The sequence below is a fragment of the Sturnira hondurensis genome, unplaced genomic scaffold (assembly GCF_014824575.4).
Source record: "Sturnira hondurensis isolate 20B ecotype Veracruz unplaced genomic scaffold, ASM1482457v3 Scaffold0022319, whole genome shotgun sequence".
Classification (NCBI taxonomy): Eukaryota; Metazoa; Chordata; class Mammalia; order Chiroptera; family Phyllostomidae; genus Sturnira; species Sturnira hondurensis.
In genome coordinates, this window is record NW_028094950.1 from 6154790 (window position 1) to 6177048 (window position 22259).

Genomic DNA, 22259 nt, shown 5'->3' on the forward strand with positions numbered 1-22259 from the left:
AATCTCGGGTGTTCTTCAATACTAACTGGATCTCAACAGACAATTGATGATTAAAGGCTAGTGGTGCCGAGTCTGAAACTGTATCCTTGACCGTTTTGTACTGTTAACGTTAAAACCGCTCATCTGGCTGGTGTAGCTCAGTGGACTGAGCACCGGCCTGAGAACCACTGGTTCGATTCCTAGTCAGGACACGTGCCTGGGTTATGTGCCAGGTCCCCCGTTGGGGACGTGTGACAGGCAACCACACATTGATGTCTCGCCCTCCCTTCCCCTTTCTCTAAAAATAAATAAATAAAATTAAAAAAAAAAACACCCAGATCAGGAATCTTCAACCTTTTTCATCTCAGGGCAAACTAATTGTTACAATTCTGCAGTACACCAAAAAGTGTATTTTTTTCCTGTCTGACAAAAAGCAGGTATAATTTTGATTCATTATCACTGTACGGCTGTTGTTGTGTTGGCTGTGCTCATTTGTTATTTGACAACCTAAGGGAGAAGTCCGTGCCCCTGACTAAAGAGTTGGGTACTGCATGTTTTAAGAAATCCTGGAGCACAGTGGTTGAGAATCGCTGGGCTAGATTCCGGTTTGAATAGATCTCATACTCATGTTTGGTTTGGAGTAGAACACGTTAGGCACTTGGAAAATGGTGGTCTGTTGAGCTATGGAGGTCCTCCAAATGCTGACATACTGCATGGTGTAGTATCGGCGAGGTCACATGCATTCGTACGTGCACCCACCTCAGCAGAAGAGCCTTTACCTCTTGGGCAGCTGTCAGGCTCATGGTGCTGGACACAAGTTTACCAAAGTTCTCATTTTCCGCTTGAAAGCCCAAATTTTATTAATGGCAATTAATATAATGAGTCATTTTATTGAAGTGACAGGCTCAGTTTGTTCACTTCTGAGCAAGTGCCTGCTAGATGCCCAAGTCAGGGTAGATGCTTCGGTAGTTCTTCTTTGAGCAAAAACGGTGATGCGCGCGGAAGGCAGCTCTTCCAGCTCATAATCCAAACAGTCCCTCAGAGGCCTGTCCTCCTCCTGTACTTCTGTGTCCAATGAAGGGTTCCGTTGGTGTGTCCCAGTTCTTCCCACAGGGTGTTAAAAACGTGCACTCAGTGGTTGGGGTTCGATCGTGTTAGTCATTTTGACTCTTTTTTCAAGAACGTGTTTACGTGACTATGCCAGGAAAGTACAGTTTGTTGCTGTCCCCTTGACTTGTGCTTCAGTTCCCACCCTTTATCCATGTTTTTTTAACCGTTGTACAAATAGCAATACAGTGAAAGAGATACATAATACAAAGGTAAAATTTATTGTCATAAAAATAGCTTGGACTTTGCCAACCTCTCGGAAGAGTGTGGGACTTGTGGTTTGTGGCCCACACTCCGAGAACCACTGTTACAGGTTATGTTTCCAACAGCACTAGCATCGTCGGTGCCCACGTGAAGGGTCACTTCAATTTCCTAAGTATTTATCATGCAAATAAAAAGAATGAAGGTATGTTCTGATAAGTGCATAGAGGATCGTCTTAGAATTTAAGCTCCTTAAAATAGCTTGATTTCCAATCAGCTTTCCAGATGTAGAAGTGTTACAGATATTTGCAAAAGTAGATGGAGTATGTGCATGGCAGTGTCATTATACCAGCCTTTCCATTTACAGACTGTACGATATATTTTTCTTTCTACAAATGTATGTTTTGTTGTTAATCAGGCTTAGCAGGGGTTTCTCTGGGGGAGACACATAAGGAGAAGGGGCCCAGGGTAGGGGTGCAGCTCCTAAGAGACCCTCCTTAAACCTTGGGTCCTCAACTGTCTTCCAGGCCAGGTTGTTGGATAGGCGAAGAGGTGATTTTTCTGGGGCCTTTTTAAAGTAGGGTTTAAGCTCACTGCTTAATCATAGTTCCATCCCCTCTTCACTCACATGCACGTTTAAATTTTGGGAAGATGAAAGTAAGTGTCACCAATCAGTAAATATAAGTAACTGTTGTTAGAAGAGCTAGGCTTGGAGGTGTGACCTGGAGCCCAATGGTGGTTTCACGATGACATATGCTTGAAACCTGACTAGTTAGAGCCACTGCAGAAAGTGACTCTAGGAGGAAGCCAAGAACGAGCGCCTGCTCCGAGCTGGCTGGCAGCCAACAGGGAGAGCCACTGTGCACGGCCTCTGAGTCCACTCTGGTCCTGGGAGGAGAGGGAGGAGATGCCAGAGGTGTTCTCCGGTAGTTTTCTGCTGATTGCAGTGGAAGTTTCTCGCATAATGGAACGATGAGCAGTAGCCTCACCTAGACTATAGGTGGGCAGTGGACTCGAGTTCCTTGAACTGCTTGGGCTGAATGATGAGACCTTTTGTCAGTGAGGGGAGAGGGGAGTCTTGGGGTATCAGGCCCCGCTCCTGGTGCTCCCACCTCATGACGCCATTCCAGTCACACCTGCGACTTTTGTCGTGTGACCTCCCGAAATCAACAGTGGCAGTTCAGCCTCTGCTTCCAGAAAGCTCTGAAATAGTCAGAAGGCCAACCTAAAAATTCTCTCTCTTCTATTTCCTACCTGGAATTTCACTCAATTGGATTGTTAATTAACACTCTCTTCAGAAGTTAAGCTACGAGCTTAAATGATGGTAAAAAAATTTGCCAAGTATTATAGGTCAGCAACTTTAAAATGGCCCAAATTTAAATTCTCATTACAAAATTCTCAGGGAGAAATTGACACCATAAAAACCAAATCCTCTTGCCCTTTTAGTTTAAAGTTCAGTTACATCAAAATAAAAAAAAATTGTAAGTTCAATGAAGGTGAGGCGCGGAGATTACTTTTCCTGGTTTCGGCTCTGTCTCAGCCAGAGCGGGCTGATGGAGGTGTCGGGTGATGGCAGGTTCCTTCTTCAGCAAATCTCCACCCGTCCTGCTCCCCTCCGAGACTGAGGGGTTTTACCTGACCCTGTCTGTCGTTACTCTGCCTTCCTGACTTCCATTTCCCCACATACGCCCCGCGTTCCCCTCGGCTGAGTGTCGCCATGTCCACTCTCACTGCCACTCTGCTGTGAAATCCCACTTGTCTCAGAAACCTGTTTCCTGGGAAGCGTGCCCCTCAGCCTACATTTCACTGGCCTGAAATTTGCCCTCAGTAGGGCTGTCCCCTGAAATCAGTGTAGGGGTTTCTAAAACCCGCACCCCGAGAAACCTAAGAGGACCACTGCCTCTGCTTGGCGCTTGTCCCAGAAGTTTTGTTTGCGCTGCTTTGGTGGGGATAGAAATATCTCTGTGTTGTCTCTGGGGTTTAGGTGGGGAAGAGCAATAAATGACATTTTATCTTCCCAAGTGAGGGTAAAAGCTAAAAGTGAGGGTTAAGAGCTAAAAGAGTCAAATAGATGGAATCAAACTAACTTTACTTTGGTTGACTTGGGGTGGCGACTGAGGCCTCATTGTCTGCGTCTGCCTGCCTCAGGCTGCCCCTGTACCACCAGGTCTTCAGTCTGCTCTGCAAGCGCATGGTCAGGCCGCTGGGCGCGCGTGCTTTCTCAGATGGGTCACGCGTGCTTTCTCAGATTGGTCAGGCCCGCTGGGCACGTGTGCTTCTCAGAAGGGCCGCTTCCCAGCTCGATTTTTATCTGTGGACCTGAGAGATGTGGTCCCTACGCTAGTCTTGCCCAGTAGAATTATGGTGTGAACCAGGTTTGCAGTGTGAAACTTTCTAGTAACCAAATTTTTAAAAAGTAAAACGAAACAGGTGAAATTGTCCTGAATATTATCATTTCACCTTCTAATCAATGTGAAATATATTAAGATACTTCTGAAATCCGGGGTGTACTTTAAAGCATAGGTCAGTTCAGACCAGCCAACATTTCACACGCTCCGCTGTCATGTGGATGTCATGGGCCCCCAGCTTTCGGGAAGCCTGAGTCTCGGCCTGGCCCACCTGGTTCTCCCCTGGAGGGACAAGGGTGTAGTGAGAACGCTGTCCTCGCAGTTGGGCAAACTTCAGGATGAAGGCAGGGCCCGGCCACACGTGATCGGGAGCTTCCCAGCACATCACCAGGTGTCCCTCCGTCTCTCCGGAGGAGCGACAGGGTGAAGAGAGAAGCGGTCCCTACCCCTTGGAGCCCATGGGGAGCCGCTGTCGGACTGGCCAAGGCAGGAGCTCCAGAGGAGGAGAGAACGGTTCCTCCCACGTGCACCCAAGTGGGTGTCGTGCCAACAATAAATTATGAGACAGATAAAAGTTCTCTGTCACCCCCAGAAATCACTGCCCATCCCACATAATATTGGCAATAATAGTGGCCGTTCATTGTTCATCGGCTTGGTACTTCGCCTCCTGTCTGTCATCGTAACGGCTCGGCAACATGGGTGTTAGATTTACTTTCAGAGAGGAATAAATGGAAGGTGAGAGGTTCAAGTATTTGTTCCCAGTGAGACGCAGGTTAGTGGCTGAGCCGCAGTTTCAGTCCTGGTCTCGCCTGCTCAGTGGTGGGGGTCCTCAGAGCGCCCTCTGTTCCTTACACAGGAGCCCCCTATTTCTGAGGCAGCTCATTTACTGCACACGTTCCTTCGTTGTCTTGTGTGTAGTTCTCATCTGCCTCCCGGACCTGGCGGCCGTCTTTCCGGAACAACAAAGAGCCACTTCCTTCTCACCGTGACGGCTGTCTGGGTGACGGAAGGAGTGATACCCTCTGTCCCCCAGGACTTTTCGTCTGCATTGCTTTCTTATTCCTCAAGTAACCTCGATTCCATGTGTTTTCATTGTAATCACATTCCCTTTGACAGAGTTTATTTTGAAAGTGGTTTTCCTTTAAAAAAAAAAACCTCTCTATGTAATTTTTCAAGTTGTAAGTAATTACCAGAAACCTAATGGCTTGTGCGACGCAAGTTTATGGTCTTACGCCTCTGTAGGTTAGAAGCAGGCAAGGGCTCCGCCGAGCTGGAATGAAGGCATAGGTAGGCCCCGTTGCTTTCTGGAGACTCTGTGGGGACCCCGTTTCCCTGCCTTCTCTGGTGTCGAGAGGCTGCACCCGTTCCTTGGCTCAAGGCTCCTTCCTTCCCTCCGTCTTCAGAGCCAGCAACAGTGCATCTCTCTGACCCTTCCATCCTCACATCTCCCCACCGAAGCTGGGGACGCATCCCACCTTTAAGGGTCTGGTGATGAGATTGGCGGCACCGGGGTGAATCCAGGATTGTCTCCCCATGTCAGAGTCCATGCCATCGACCACATCTGCAGACTCTTCAGCATGTCAGGTAACATACTTACAGGTTTCAGGATTAGGGTGTGCACGTCATTGGGGACCATAGCTCTGCCAACGTGCACCCTTACATGGAACAAGTTCCTAGAGACTTCGTAGGGTTTCTAAGGCATAGTCTCTATTAATAAGGTTTTGTAATAATACTGAAGTTAAAATCAGAATGGAAACATGGTAAAAGTCATTGAAAGATACTAACTCAAAAGCTGAAATCTATTGCCATAATACATCCGTATTTTTGTATGTCTGTGAGGAAATGGATTTTAGTTTAATCAAGATGTATTTTTCTTTAAACCCCAAGTAAACCACAGGCATCCTATTTCTAATTTCTGGTGTGCGTGTGTGTGCACGCACGTGTAATCACATGATCTTTGTATAATTATTGGAGCAATCAAGGAGGATTTTCCAATCACCATGAATTTTTCAGTCAAATGGATGTCCGTCTAACCCACACTGACCTTACTGAAGTCCTTACTGAAGGACTGCATTTCTGAAGGTAAGGACTGCATTTTTGAAGCCCCTGTTCCTGTGGAAAGTGGATGCTCGTGTATTTTTTACGCTAATTTTTTAGAGTAACTTTAGGTTCGCAGCAAAGTTGAGAGGAAGGAATGGAGGTTTCCCATGAGCCTTAGCCCCTTTACGTGCAGGGCCTTCCACTTTGTCAAACAAACCTCACTGGAAGGTACGTTTGTTGTGGTCGGTGGACCTGTACTGCACAGCGTGACCACCAAAACCCGCAGTTACCTTAGCAGCTCACTCCTGGTGTTGCATGTTCTGTAGATGCGGACAAGTGTGTAATGACAGGGGCTCCCCTGTCCACCGCTTAATGTCAGTATTCTTCCTGCCCCAAAGAGACCTGTGCTCTGCCTGCTCACCGTCAACCCTGGCATCCATTCGTCCTTTTGCTGTCTCCACAGTTTTGTCTTTTCCAGAATGCTGTGTGGTTGGGGAGGGACGCCGTGTGGTCCTGTCAGATTGGCTCCCTTCCCTTAGTGATACGCATTGAGTGGTCCTCCGAGTCTTTTCTTGGCCTGGTGACTCATTTCTTTTTAGTGAAGAATATGAGTCCGTTGACTGGATGGACCGCAGTGCACTTATCTGTTCAGCTGCTCTAGACGTTCGTGTGGAGGTTTCCACGTGGGCGTCAGTACTCGGCTCCTGTGGATAAACACCCTGGAGTACCGCCGCTGCACTGTGTGGTTCCGTCTGACCGCCAAACTGTTTCAAGGTGGCCGTGCCGCTCTGCACTCCAGCAGCAGCGAATGAGTCCCTGCTGCTCCACGTCCTCGCCGGCAATTGATGCTGCTGCTGTTTCAGATGGACGTCATCTTAACGCTTCTCATAGGTGTGTAGCAATGTCTCGTCTGCTCATTTGCCATCCGTATGCCTTCTGTGGTGAGTGTCTGCTGAAGTTTTTGGTGTATTTAATTAGGTTCTCTTTTTTTAATTGTTTAAAGAATCCTTTGTATATTTTGTGAAATGTCTTTACATTTTTTTCTCCCATTCTGTGGCTTGTCTCATTCTCTTGACATTGTCTTTGACAGAGCAAATGCTTTTGATTTTTATGAAGTGTAATCAGCATTTATTTCTTTCCCAGGTTGTGACTTGGGTTTTATATCTAAAAGCACATAGCTATACCCAAAGTCACCTAGATACTCTCTTACGTAATCTTCTAGGAGTTTTGTAGTTCTGTGTTTTACATTTAGATCTTTGGTTCATTTTGAGTTAATTTTTGTGAAAATGTAAGATCTGTGTCAAGATTGATTTCTTATTTTTTTGCATATGGTTGTCCATTTGTTCTAGCACCATTTGTTGAAAACACTCTTTTTTCCATTGCATTTTCTTTATTCTTTTGTCAAACATCAGCTGACTATATTTATGTGGGGGGCATACTCCTATGTTAGCCATTTCCCCCTAAATTTTACGTTGTTCATTTTTGTTATTTTATAATCATACTAAAGTTGACTACGAAGGTGTTATAAAATGTTGACTCCCTGTTACAGCATGACTAAATGCTAACTCAGAATGTTTTTTTCTTAGTTCATAGTATTTTGCCCACTGATCTTTGGTTTTGGTGTGGTCAGAATTTGACTTCTTTGATGCCGCACCGGATGGGTTTTGTTGATTTCAGACACCTTCAGAAAACGTGTATGCGAGCACCTTTGCTGCTGTTCTAGGTGCCTGAACACGTGAAAGACCCCCAGGCTCCTCGCCCTTGAGAAACTCCTCGTTGTTGGGGCGGATGCATGCATGTATATCAGATGGACTATCATTTAATATAAGAAGTGCTTTTTAAGGGTGTTAGTAGTGTTGTGTACACAGAGAAAGGCAGAATCAGTCATCGTTATTGAGTGCCTTCTGTGTTCTAGGCATGCATTTGTTAATAATGGCGCCCGATCGGGGTCACCTCCAGGCTTTAACGTGGCAGTGCCCACCACTGTCCGCTGACCTGCAGCTCGCCCGTGTGCATCAGCAGAGGTGTAAGCATCCTCCTCCTTGTTGCTCTCGAATGCCTTTGCTTTAGGAACACTTTCTTCTGTTTTCCAAGGTGAGAGCTTAGTTGGATAAGCACATCTATCTTGACAAAAATGTAAAAGCCAGGAGCTTAGGAGATAAGCATAGAAGAACCCATCTAAAAAGGAATTATTTTCCCCAATATGACCATGAAAGGCACAAAATAAATGGGATCAGATAGAATCCTTGAAGGATAGGAAATAGTTTTTGAAATAATAATATAATTTACTCGTAAGTGAATAAAATACATACAGTCCTGAGAAAGATGACCCTTTGTCACAAGTTTCTAAAGAAAGGACCAGCTCCCCAGTGGAAGGTTCCACAGGGCACTCACACTCCTGAATTCCCCGGCCTCTTAGCCTTTTTCTCACTTGCTACACACATCAGAACTCGGTAAGTTCCTAGCGGAGTTGATCTTATTTTCCCATTTAGCTTAAAATCTTCTTTTTCAAGTAAGTGTTGTTGGTTCACATGTTCACTCACTGAACAGATGTGTATTGGGCGCCAGGGAAGACACCTGCCCCGCTGGCCTTAACGATCCCTGCCCTGTCATGTGTCCTCCCCCGTGTCGCCCCTCCGCTGGTGCGTGGGCCGGCCTTGCTGACCCCCCTCTGTGGAACAGTGTTGGGAACCGCTCTGCCTGGTTTCAGGAATTGTAACTGCCTCCCATGGCTAAGACTGAGTGAGCGACCTCTGGCATGTAAGCCACTAAGGAGACAAAGCTTGTCTCTGGCAGCAAGCGCTGCTTCTGCTTCTTCCCCGGCCCCCAAAGCTTGGTTGATGTTCATGGCAGGTATGATCCCTCAGAGAGGGGCAACCCAGGCCAGACACGATCACTTGGGAGGCCAACATAGAAGGACATGGGGAGGGGCGGTGCTGCAACAAAGAAGGAGTGATGGACCCTCGCCCCCCAGCTATTCTGACATAGCCCGAATACTCATTTCCTTCTGGGAGAAGTGCTTCCTGGCTCTAATCCACTTAAGCCTAAAAACCTATGGTGGGAAGGCAGTGCAGCCCTGTGCTGGAAAGGGCGGATTCCACAGGTGATCAGGTCTAAGAAAGAATATGTAAAAATCCTCTGAAACCTGCTCTGTTTAGAATGCTCTCATTTAAATGATAAGGGTCCAAGCAAGAAGTCTGTTCCTCAAAGTTGTATGGCTCTTTAGCTATCTGACCCTGACTGAGAATAAGCCCTCACAGTTCTTTGAATGCTATCTATTGTTTGATCCTTACCTGTATTCTTGTGCAGATGAACCCAATAAAAGCCCCTTGAGCAGGGGGCTCTTGGCCCTTCCCCTTTGAGGGACCGGCCACCTCTCCTCCCCAAGCAGATCATGTCTTGGTAGTGTTTACTTTCATCTGTGGCAGATGGGGGGTACTTTGCGGGCAGAGTTGCCCCCACAGAACAGAGTACAGTGAGAGTTATGGGTGCCCTTGCACGGTTGGTCTGTGGCAGACTGTGCCTCTTTCCCGGGCATGCACTCTGTCTGGTCACTCTTGGGGAGGGTGGCATCCACGCTGTGGGGAGCTGCTGTGACCAGAGACCCAGCTGTTCATGACCACATGAGGCAGCTGAGGGGTGGGCCTCCGCCTCCTCCCAGTCATCGGGTGACACCTTGGTGCTGGCTGCTGGTTTGGGTGTGACCTCACGAGAGTCCTTACGCTGGAGGCACCTACCCAAGCCACAGCCAGATTCACAACTCCTAGAAACTAAGATAATTAATTAGCGTTTTAAGTTCCTACATTTGGGTAGTTATGCACCAGTGGAAAATCAACATCAGTGCCTACTGTGTGCCTACAGGAATTGTTCTTAGTGCGAGGTATGCAGCCCTAAAGAGAAGAGACGGGTATCTCTAACCTTAGAGACCATACACTGGGGAGAGGCAGACGCCAGACAGTAAATGAGAGTGAGAGGGTTTAGACGTGCCACGGGGACAAGGACAGATGGAAGGGAAGCCTGGGGAGGACTCGGGAGGGCGGGCCAGCTGGACCGCCCAGTCTAAACCACCACAGTCCAAGGACGCCTCACTGAGAAGGCAATGGGGGGGGGGCAAGACCCCCCAGGAGTAGAGCACTTATCACTGGTACAGGGACTAGGGAGGAGACAGGCCTGGTGGGGAGCAGCCCGGGACTGTCTGTGTGAGGAGTGGCACAGAGGCCGAGGGGCAAAGGGCTGCTTCCAGGGGGCGCGAAGTCCGGGACACGAGGCAGGTGCACACGGGAACAGAGCAAGGGCTGCCCAGATTTGAGTGTGATGATGCTTCCACATTCACAGCTGTCTTGTGGGGGTGGTTACAGGACAAGGACTCTTGTCTCCAGTCTGAACGTTGGATTCTGAAAGGAGGCGTGTCCAGAGTTCAACCAGCAGTCAGCGTGCAATCCCATGTTCGCAGCCGGGTCTCCTGATCCCGGACTTGATGGCCACTGCAGGGCGCTCTCCTGCGTCAGGGATTAAAAACGCAGAAGGGTCACTGTGGCCCAAGTAAGTCAAGTCCAGGACATGATGTGTTTTCCACAATCCAGACCCCATGAAGCTTTTCACTTTTAGTAAGTCACCGGGTTTGTTCGGTCCCAGTTGGGCATATATTACAAAGAGTCCTTGAGAGACAACCAGCAGAGCTTGGATGTGACTTGGACAGGAAGCAAGGAGCTGGTGCGCACCTGTGCATGGCCCAGGGATTGGAGAAAGGCTGTTGGAGGGCCTCTGGTTAATGGGTCCCACAGTGAGAACAAGACCCGACACCGAGAACATGAGCAGAAGGAAACTGTCTCGGCGAGCAGAACTTCCCAGACACTGACGAGTGAGGACACAGGAGAGGGGTGTGGGACCCTGCTCACTCTGGCTTCCCGCCTCTCACACTCACACTCACACTCACACACTCACACTCACACACTCACATCGAAATTTCCCTGGAGAGGGACCGTTTTGGCTGCATACCACTATCCAGGGTGGAGCAGCCCCAGGGGACAGCCAGCCAGGTCCTAGCTGTGCGGCCTCAATGTGGCTGCCTTCGGTGCATCATCTGTCCCTGGTCCCCTTGGCCGTGCTCAGGTCAGAGGTGGTTTGTTGCCACACCAACAGCCTGTTTCAGGGGTCCATTCTGGCCGCTTCCTCAAGGGAGGGTTGTGGAGGTGGCATCCATTGTGGACATTGTGAGCTGCAGAAGCCCACAGATTGGCCCTTAATGGTCTGTCGGTGCCACCCTGTGATTATAAGGGGAAACTGGTATTTCAGAAAGTACATTGTAGTTGCCCAGGCTGCCCTTGAACCTGGTCCGTGTCAGCCAGTTTCCTCAGTCTGCCCTCACAAACCCAGTCTTCGAGACAGACGCAGAACAGAAAGAAGAGACTGTTTATTGTGACGTTGCTCTGTGACTTGTCCTGCCAGCCCTGTGGAGTAAATACTTTTATCACCATTTTCACAGAAAATGAGGGTTCAAAGAAGTTAAATAACTGACCCAGTGTCTTAAGAGAAAGCAGTGAAAGTCAGGATTTGCACCTGGGCCTGCTCCCCTAATCTTGCTTTCCACTGTTGCCCTTGGCTGAAAAATTTGGCCGCAAAAGCCCATCTGGGGTGATTGTGATTATTGGCCCCACTGGCAAACAGAAGGCTCTTCCTCTATTGTGATTGGAAAATTACTGCAAATTGGCTAAGTTAACAGCTTAGCAGGAGAGGGTGAAAATTGGCCAGAAGACCATGTGTACCACCCCGTCGTAAACGGCTGTGCCTCTGCCCCCCAGGGGACGGGCATCTGGCAGCTTTGTGGCCACCCTCCCTGGTCCCCGCATTAGTAAATGCAGGAAGGACCCTCCCTACCTGTGGAGTGTGTGGGCTCCACATTCCCAGGGGCAGAAATCTTGGGGAAGACAGCAGCGTTAACAGACAACCTCAGACTAATGTGCAGCAAATACCCAGGCATATTTTGACATGAAAAAAGGCTGCAGGGGAAGGAGTGTGGAATGACCCCTGCTGACCGCTGTGTCTGGCTGACCTCGCAGCTCCGAGTTACCTGCCAGTAATTCATCTGCCCATCCGCAGTGGCATGGGTACCGTCAGCCGCTCCGTCCTCTGTTCATCCCTGCACGCCCTCCTCTCCCTCCTCATTGTATCGCTCACTTTGGTTCCTCTTCCTGCTTTATTCCTACCTTTAAGGTCAAACAATGACATTTGGATTCTTTTCAGCTCAAGTTCAAAAATCCAGCAGCAGTTTCGTTTGGCTTTTAGTGATCCCGAGTAGTTTCAGGTGTTGGGATAAGATCGGGATTTTCAAATATGCACTTGGTTTGGATATAAATTTGGTGAATCTACCTAAAATGATCTCAATGGCAACCATTTGTGGTTAGCACATGCACGTGTATGAGCTGAGAATTTTGAATGGAAAGTGTGAGGGAATGCTCCCAGACCCTCTTAAAAACCTCTGTATGTGCACAGCAGCTGCGGACAGAAGTTCCCCCTCGTTCCGAACGTTCCTCAGGCCCCCCGCTATTAAGATAAAGGCGACTTCCAAGCTATTGGAAAGCTTAGGAGGCATTAGCTTGTGACGTGGCTGAAAGGGAACAGTCCAAAAGGTAAGGCCATGTACACCCTGCTAAAGGACAGTAGTAATTCTGTGGCCACGTTACAAGGCACAGGACAACGGTGAAGTGCCTCCAGGGACCTGCCCCGTTCATTCTCACTGCGTTGGCGATCGGTAGTTCAGGCAAAGTAGCAAATTGGGATGGTGGTTTTTGTTGTTGTTGTTGTTAAGCGTATAATTGAATGTGCTAAAACTTGCGTCCTGATTTTTGTGTTTGAGTATCTAATTAATTCTATTAAAGCAAATTTTTTAAAAACTCACTTTTCACTTTCGGTTCCGTAGTATTTAAGACACTATTTCATAATATTCTGTATTTAGAGTTGTAAAACAGTGCTTCAAATGCTGTACTTCAAATGCTGTACTAAAGCCGTAAGAGTAGAGATTCAGTGAGACTGGGCCCAGCCCCGTAGTCCAGTAGGGGAGTGGACTATGGGGCTTGAAATACTTAGAAATCGACTGTTGTGCTCTTGGTAAAACACAAAGGGATTTTTCTCAATGAAGTCTGTTGAATCTGACTCAGGTGGTTGGACACCTCGTCTCCAGTCCTGATGTTTGCTGGCTCCTGCAGTGACATCGTTGTCACTGGGGCAGGTTTACAGGTGTTTTAGCAACTGACTTACAACTTCAGCTTGCTCTTAATATATGCACATAGGTATGTGCATACATTGTGATATTATCGAGTTTTGATATATAATGTGTTTCTTACTACGGGTCTTGGGAAACTTCAGAAGCTTCTGGGTCAGCTGGCAGCCCCTGGCCACATGCGTCTGGGAGGGCACACTCTGGCAGCTCATACAGACAGCGCATTGGTGTTTTCTGGTTCCTTTAGGTATACCATTTCAATCCAACACTGCTTTCTGCTTTCAACCACCCGACCCCCGACCCTTCCAACGCGTCTGGACCTCTTTTAACTGGTGACCCTTTCTGTCCCTCAGCCCTCAGTCCCAGGAGCCACCTCCCGCTATGATGCTCATTCAACAGCAAGGTCAGGGCGTGTGGAAGCTGAGAGGCCCCAGAACTTGCAGTAACACACACTTGCGTTGCCATTAGAACTCACCGAGGGAAGCTTCCGCACAGTACAGGTTTCTTTGTTTCTTCCCCCCAGTTCCAGTGCCGTCCACAGTCCTGCAGGTCTACTCAGTCTGACGAGGGCTCGGGGCTGTGTGTTGTCCAAGTGTGCTCAGTTGATTTCAATACTAGTCCAAACAAAAAAATCACACTTCAGGGAGCTCCTGCTCCAGAGCAGAGGACTTGAAACCTCTTCACTCCCGTGCCTTGGGGGAATTTAAAATGGCCCGGTTGTCCTCTCACACGCTTGGTCTGTCTGGGCTGCAGGTGGAGCACCCTACAAACGACAGAATTTATTGCTGTCAGTTCCGGAGGCTGAATGTCCAAGATCAGGGTGCCAGCACAGCCACCTTTGGGTGAGGGCTTCTTCCTCTTCACAGCTGGTGCCTTCTTCCCGTGTCCTCACCTGGTGAGCACGGGGTCCCTTCTGTAGGGCACAGAGCTCATGAATGAGGGCTCTGCCCACCTACCAACAGCCTCACCTGTGGGGGTTAGGATTTTAATATATGAATTTGGGGGGAGGACATGACATTCCAACCATAGCACTTGACACCCAAACATTTTTTACTATAATTTTAAGTGGGTACAAAGGATGTTGTAGTTTTCCCTATTTTAAATATTGACATTTACAGTAAAACTGCATGTAGCTCTGTTTGGATCCAGGGCAGTCTCCATTAGTGTAATGGTTTGAGAACTACCACTGTCCCTTTAGCAGTTCTTCTTTCTTTACTTGATTTGTTAGAGAAGGAGAGGAAGTGGGGGCGGAGAGGCAGACACTGATTTTCCTGTTCCGCTTATTTATGCTTCCACTGGTTGATTCTTGCACGTGCCCTGATCTGGGGCCGAACCCACACCTTGGTGTGTGGAGACAACCCTCCCACCAGCAGAGCCACCTGGCCAGCACCAGAGCAAGCGTATCTCTAGCAGTTAGAAAGGTTGCATCGTTTCTTTTGTCAAAGAGAAATAAAGCCAGACTCTAGTTTTGTCTGTGATAACCACTGCATCAGGGAAGAGAACCCATGTCAGCTGAGTCTGACTTCGCCAGAACGGAGGACAGGAGGCCCTATACACACTGGGCGTGCTAAGCGAAAGGCCCCGAGGGACACTGAAGGGGGACAGGCGTGCTGGTCCCTGTGAGAAGGCCTGCTAACTGGCCCTCCCCAGGAAGACCAGCTTCTTCGTGATGGAAGATGTGCGAGATGGAGCAGGGTGCTGGCATTTCAAAGGCAGCTTCTGACCCTTGGGCAGGCAGCTCCGTGTGGGGAAGCTCCACCCCTCAGAGGGCCACGGGGCGGGGGTGGGGGGGTTGTGTTTGCCAGCCTCCTAGCGTGGCTGCTGTACTTGGTGGCAGGGCCTGTTGGCCTGTCACTGGGTTTTGGCAGAACAAACAGTCTGTGCCTTTGGTGACCTTGGACTTGCTCAGGTGTTTGAACAGGGGCTCTGGTCATCCTAATGGCCTTCGGTGGCTAGTAGTCACCCTAGGAGTTGGTCACGTCTCTTACTGACGGAGTTCGGACAGAGTTGTTTTGTGTTGGGAGTTTTGCAGTTCACTGTCATGTAATTTTGTAATGAGGTGCTTTTATGCTTAAAGGTCTTGTTTCTCTGCATCAAAAATAATTCTATAACTAGAAATTAACATTTACAGTTTTTCTTACGACCATGGGACTCTAATATTTTTATTGTGGCTCTGCATTGAGTTCTTGTTTAAATTATTGCATTATACATTCGGCCAGAGCAACATAGATGCATTAACATTTTTAATAAATATGTATTAATTATAAAAATAAAACTATTTAAAATGTACATCTTAATGAGGTAGGTAGGGCTTTAGACGTCGTTTTTAATTAGTTTGTGTGTCCGTGGGTGACTGTCACTTATTGCTAGATTGAGATCGCATTCAACACCAATTCTTTCCATTTCCTGTTTTGACGGATATGAATATGTAAAAGCCTTGATCACATAAGCAGATGGGGGAGGAGTTTTGTCATGGTAGTGCCACTCAAGTCCTTGAATGTCCTCCAAGCTGTCAGCAGAAAATCACAAAGTGGTCTGTTGTTAAAAATTATTTTCAATGATTTATCATCTGACAACTCAATTAGATTCTTCATAAATTTTGTCGAAAATAAGGCATTGAAAGCCATGTGACATGCACAAAGTAACTTGCTGGGCAGTTATCAGAACCCTTTCATACACCCGGTTTTGAATCGTCCCTGTGCTTGGTGTCCAGGAGCTGGTCGGACTGAGGACAGTGGACGCCAGGTGAGATTCAGGAAGGATGTGGCAGGCCTCTCCCTTGTAGGGGGGCTGGTTGTTGTGAACAGGGATCGCAGAGAGAACCCACACGGCACCCTGGCTTCCAGCATGTTCTCCAGAAGATCGGTTTCGGGAAAGAGTGCTTAGAGAAGGAGAGAACTTAGAGACCAGCTCCGTTAAAGCTGTCTGCATCTGTCTATTCTTTGAAAAGACGGCGGGTGAGGCAGCACGCACACCCCGGTTTGAAGACCATGGTCCTAAAGGAGAATGTGTGGTTCCCAACATGACACCGTGGTGACCCCCACCCTCCTTTGGGACGTCTCCTGTGGGACGATGTCGCCTGGACACTCACAGACCTTCCCAGTGCACTGAGGCTTCTCCTCACCCCCAGGACGGTGACTTTCCACGGGGACCGAGGGGTTGGTGAGTGGCCAGCTCTTCTTGTCAGTATGATTGAGAAGGAGCCATGGGGGTCAAACCCCTGGGGTATTTTGATCTCTTTTAAAAACATTTCTTCCTCTTTTTCCAAACATCATCTTAGCTGTTTCCCTGCACCCACTCCTCCACGCCCACGAGACTCCGTGTGGTGGTGAACCACTGTTTAGGTGGGAAGGTACTACGTCCCTGGGTATTTCGGGGCACGCAGAAAGGTCAGACGTCACAGCCACAGACTGTCTTCTATAAAAGCCTCCGTTTAAGTCGCCATGCCGCTCTCTCCCCTGAACCCCCCCCCTTTTCCCCATGAATACTTGCTCATCCTGCCAGGCCTGATCACTGTGCCCCCTCCTTTGTAAAGATTTGCTCGCCTTCCTAAGACATTTTTGTAAGCACACCCACGTAGTTAATTTGCACTTCTGTCGCATTTTATGAATATTTATTTTTGTATTTGGCTTCCCTATTAGGATATCTATTCATCAAAGGTAGGGGTTGTGCCTTAATTTACCTTGTTCCTCTGTGCCAAGACCAGGCCTCACCTGTGGTGGGGGTTGACGTATTTGTGTGTGAAGGAAGGAATGATGAAAAAGTAGTGTGAGGTTTTCAAAGGAACCAAATCGAGTGGGTATATAGCCACCTTTTATTGGTCTAAGGAATGTTTTTCAATCTCCAAATTAACTGTGATGTTAAAAATATGTGAATAAAATAACTTTGCTCATGATTCGCCCGTTGTTCTGTGTACGAGTTGTTAGCTGTGTAAACGTATCCAAACCCCAATTTTCCCACCTGACTCTGTGGGTAGCAGCTGGGTTTTCTTAAGTCACCTGCCATTTCCTCAGTATCAGCCGTACCTTCAAACCACACTATGTTCAGTTCACAGAGGGAGAAAAAAGTGTCCGCTGAGCAAGACCGCTCAGCCCCGCAGCGCCCGCCCACGATGAAAGTTGTCCTGGTGGGTTTCGGTGCAGCCGTTCGTGGGGAGGCAGCGGACTGACGGTGTCACTCTCCCACTTACGCCCCTTTCTATCCAGCTTCCCAGGCTTGAGGATGACAAAGGACAGTCCCATCAGCCTGGCACTCGGCCTGTCCAGTGCTCACTGCTGCTCGCCTCTCTCTCCCTCTCAGCCTGGCCTGTCTGCCCTCTGCACTCCAGCCAAGCCGGTGTCCTCGGTCCCCACTGGGTCCTGGGACCCGGGCACCACCTGGAAGTCTTTTCTCGTCCTAACACCCACTCACCCTGAGGACCCTCTGGAAGTAGCACCTCTCAGCAGGCCTTTCCCAGAGCCCCAGCCCCCCACTTCTGTCGGTGCCAGGGCATCTCCCAAGATGCTCCGTGTCAGCTCACGTTTACCCCATTGCAGTTTTGTAGTGATGGCGCCTCTGTGTGTTTCCAGCCGGGCTCTGACGTGCCCCAGGGCAGGGACCCGATCGGATCTTGTCTGCGTCGCCAGCACCCAGCCCTGGCGGTGGCTCTCTGTCGAGTGGACGAGCTGAAAGCCATCGCTTGTTTAAGGTCCTTGTGCCTCTTCCTCCATGTCTTCTCGTAGCCACGGATTGTCCTGTTGGCATACGTCTGGTCTCATGAACTTTGAGTCAAGTCCTTTGAAATGTCCTTTTGCGATTTCAGTCTCATGGGGCCCTCGTACAGGGACAGGACATTGCAGAGTCGCTGGGACGTTGGAGCCGTTGGGCACATTCTGGACGAAGGTTTCCAGGGACGTGTTGAGAACTTGTCACTTCATTGCACTCTCAAAGGTTCTTTTCCCCTGTACATTGATCAGAGTTGTTCAGTAATTTGGCAGCTATTTTCTGTTCGTCTGCAACGTGCTAGACATTGTATTAGGTGCCAGCTGTACAGAGACTGGAAAAGCAGTTTCTGCCCAGAAGGATCTCATTGTTTAGTCAGGGAGACGTACAAATCACTGGATGGTTTTAATGCAGTTCGATGCTCTCTCTGATAGGGGTAGCGAATGCCTTAGGGAGGCACCGATGGGGTGGTATGTCCCTTGGGCAGAGTCGATGTCAGCAGTGGACGGCTTCTTCCTGGACCACTTCCGGAGGAGTGACCTTTGAACTGATCCTGGAAGGACAAGTGAAGGGAGGCTTGAGAAAGAAGGGCGTTTTATTTCTTCTCCGACAGGTTCTGTGTATTTCTTTGGTGTGAGGTTCTCCTACAGCATGTTTTTAGTTGGGAACCAAATAGGCTGCTTCCGTGCAGCTGTCCTCGGTGGGTCAGGCAGCTTCTGGTGCTTGCGGTTCAGATGGCACAGCTCGCCGCGTGCTCAGGACCACTCACAGTGTGTTCTCCGTTCATCTTGCCAGCTGCAGCTCTCCAGTATTGCAGTTCAGGGGGCCAGGAAGCCGCGGCCTGCAGGCCAGGTCCAGCTCACTGCCCTCAGCCAAGACTGGGTCTTAGGTCTTCGCAAAAGATTGTGAGAACTGACCAGCCAACCAAGTGAACGAACATGAGACAGACCTGCAGCGCTCGCCGTGCTTCCCGTGGGGCCTGCCCCGCCCCACCCTGTCCAGACTGGAGCGTTCGCCGGGGGTTAGACATGCACCCCAAGTCCCCTGCCATTTCCGCAGTATCAGCCTTAGGAGTTGCTTAGTATCTGCCTGATATCAGCCTCAATACCTGCTTAAGAAGCAGGGTCTGCAACTCTGCCTCTGCTGTTCTGGTTCTCAAACGGCATTCGTTCGCCACGGAACCGACAGACACATGGGCGTTTATTATGTGTGAGCCACTGTTCCGGGCTCTGGGAAGATGATGGTGACAGACAGTAAGCAGACAGAAACCGAAATTCAGTGCTAAAGTAAAAAATAGTAATGCCTGGTCAGGAGAAAATCCTGAGGGAAGCACAGGGACCAGGCAGGAGGATTTCCAGAACACTTTCATCGGAGGGACCAGCAAGGGGAAGGGCACTGAGGGACGCAGGGGGGCCAGTGTGCTGGGAGTGGAGAGACAATTTTGGGGGCGGGGGGTTCCGTTGGACAGGCCAGGAGGTGAAGGGCAAGTCCCACAGGGCCTAATAGGGCATCGGAGATGGGGTTTTATTTTGGCGAACTGGGAAGCCATTAAATAGATTTACTTGGAGAAGTGATGCGATCCGACCTTGCTTCCGAAAATACCACTCTGCTCCTAGGGGAAGGCTGGAGTAACCAACTAAAGCCAGCAGTGCCGTGCTGTGACACAACCAGGTTCCCATTCCCTCATGCCCCCCTTCCACAGAGAGGTGGCAAAGCCGTCTGTACCACGGAGCCACTTAGGGCCCAGGTTGCTGGCTGCCCTACCGTCTGGGACCTGCCCCTCCTCAGCTGCCACAGCTGGGAGGACAGGAGGACCGGGTAACAGAACATGTGGGCAGAAATGACATGTCGCTCTGGTTCAGACTCCATGGGCTGGAGCGTGGCTCACAACGGGATGCTTGTGTTGGTGATGACCACAGCAGGAGGCCAGTGAGAGCCATCACAGCATGAGGGGTGACGATGGCGTGGTGTCGAGTGGCCCTGGGGAGGTTATGGAGTTGGGTGGGGGCTGGGTGCACCTTGAAGGTTCAGCCTGTACGACTTGCAGGTGCCATGGGTGGCTCCTTGATTTTTCCCCTTCCCACCATCTCGTCTCCTATACCGAATGTGATTTCTTTGAGCCTGCCTCGTATTCTTACCTCATCTCTCCATAGGGCCTGGAAAATAGACGTTCGTTACTTATTTATCAACTGATGGAACAGTTTAGCCACTTAGCTTTTAAAATCCACATTTTTTAATTGCAATTGCAAATTGCTGTCAGGGAATAGTTTAAGAAGCTCTTCGATTAGTTATTTTTTTTTCGATTAGTTATTATAATAATGATGTGTGTGAATGACATGTTCATTCATAGGCTTCAAAAAAAAGCTAAGGAGCAGAGCACGCTCTGGCCTCTCCGGTCAGTGCGGACATGGCTGTTCCCACTGCAGCTCGTTTTGTCAGTCTTATTCTCTCTTTCTTCGTGCTCGTTCCAGCATACAAGAGTTCAAAGAAAATATGTCTGCTAGCTGTAAATCCAGTGTTGAACTTGTATTTCTTAAACTCACCCCATAGTCTTTCAGCCATATACCTGTTTTTACAGAGTAAATGGGTGAAAAGCTGAAATGCACCATGGAATAAAAGCCCCAGGGTCCTTTGGCATAATACTAGTCTGCGTGTTCGAGGCCCAGCTCTCTCTCGGGGTAACTAGCTTAGGGCTGCGTTTATTTACACTCTGTATTCTGGGTAAGTGTTGATATTTAGCTATTTTGAAATATTATTAAAAATAAGGAAAAAAACCTTTTCTGCTGACACTGGTGATGAGGTAGAAAATTAAAACCCTGAAGATACTCACTCAGCTCTCAGGGCCAACAGCAGCTTCTGTGAAAGTGTAGACTTCCGTGCAGGCCTCAGCTCAGTGCTGCGTGTCTGCACGGAGGTGGGTCGTGTGCTTAGTGAGACGTCACAGCAGGTGCCTGGCCCAGGGACTGGCTGTGGAGGCTGAAGGAACTGGGGGGTCCAGAGTGTCACAGTCGAAACACGACTAGGGATTTGTCTTGCATAGGAGAGAAAAGGGCATTTCATTGAGACGACGAGACACGTATTGACACTAGTGAGGAATGAGAGGCCTGTGTGTCCAGAGCTCAGGTGCGGGTCACAGTGAAACCTCGAGGCTAGGGGTTCAGCTTGGGGCAGCTTGTGAAAGTCCTTGAGTACCATGCCAAGGAATTTGGGGAGCAAAAGAAAGGTTTTCCTGAAGGGGAATTACATGACAAATTTATTAGGAAAACAAAAACAGATGGAAGATGGCCTATGTATTATATTAGTTGGTCAAACTGAAATCGAGCTTCCATTGAACGAGCATTTTCTGTGGGTAAGACCTTTTGCTGATGGATTTACATGTTACCTCATCTGATTTCCAGGGACAGTTGACAAAGGCAAGTGAAACCTTGGGCAGTAGAGATGCAGCTGGGCCTGCCCAAGGGCGTGGAGACCTGCTGTTTCTCCCGGGCCCTGCGTCCTGCACTTGAGGACGGCCTGCCCTGCCCCCCTTTCTTGCCAGTCTGCTGCTGAAGTTCTTCCATGCTCCGTGATGGTCTAGGAGACTACACATTTGGCCAGCTGGTATACCCGAGCCCACATTCCTTGAGGGAACAAGTACGAGTGAAGAGAAAGGGGGGATTCACTGCGATATGTTCTCCTTTGTCCTCTCTGCTGTTCAGCGTCCAGCCAGCATGCCGTCTGTCATACACACTGTCAGAACCTGTGAGGGGGCAGGAATAACCGAGTGGGAGCTGTCAGTTGTACAGCGACAGGGGCACTGGTTTGACAACAGTGGGAACTGGATGGTGGCTTTTACTCTTCTCACTCCTGTGAGGAACCCCAGCCCATCACTTAACCCCACCCCCTCTCCGGGCTCAGTCTTCCCATCCATGTAATGGGGGAAGTAGGGAGGTCTGTTGAGCTAAACACAGGTTCTCGTGTCTTGTATTCCTCAGCCACAGAGGGGAACATGTGGTTGATTTGGGTAGAGAAAGTTGATAATGTAACTGTACTTGCCAGTCGGTGCGGTGGTAGCTGCTGGTTTCCTTCAGTGCCACGGGGGCTGGAGGTAGCCAACTGGTGAGAAGAGGGGCCACCAAACTTACTTTGAAACTACATTTGGAAAGCAAGCATGTGGGTACAAGTCACTGGGAGTAGTGCTTTCCCAAAGATACCTCTGTCAGTATCTGCGTGGAATTAAGAATGTGTTAGCCGTCTCTGTCATAAAGCACTAATTAGGGGGACTCGAAGGAAACCTGCTGAAATGGAGGGCAGGAGAGGTTTACCTCCTGCTGTGGCCTTGGATGTCAGGTGTTGTGTCTTGAGGCCTGGGCTTGCTTTTCAGAAGGTTCAGAGACATAGTGACAGTGACCGGATTGAAGAGACTTTGATAGGAACTATGAGGTTTTGTCTTAGGACTCCATCTGCTGCTGTTTTTAAAAACCAACCACAAGTCTCTGTAAGGCTACAGTACAATGTGCTTTGATAGCTGCCCGGAGGGTGAAATTCAGGATGCAGAGCAGCACACGTCAGAGGGTGTGCCGGGCCCCATGGTGGCTCAGAGGTGGGCAGTGCCTGCGTCAGAATGGGTTGAGATCAGACTTAGTTTTGTATTCTTGAGGCCAAGTGAGCTTAGCATTTTTAAC

At 49.1% G+C, this 22259-nt stretch overlaps 1 protein-coding gene across 1 annotated transcript in view; it reads left to right on the plus strand.

The window, feature by feature from the left end:
- The window catches only part of NBAS (NBAS subunit of NRZ tethering complex), a 248103-nt gene that overhangs the window by 181264 nt on the left and 44580 nt on the right, over positions 1–22259 (plus strand). The window lies entirely within an intron of this gene.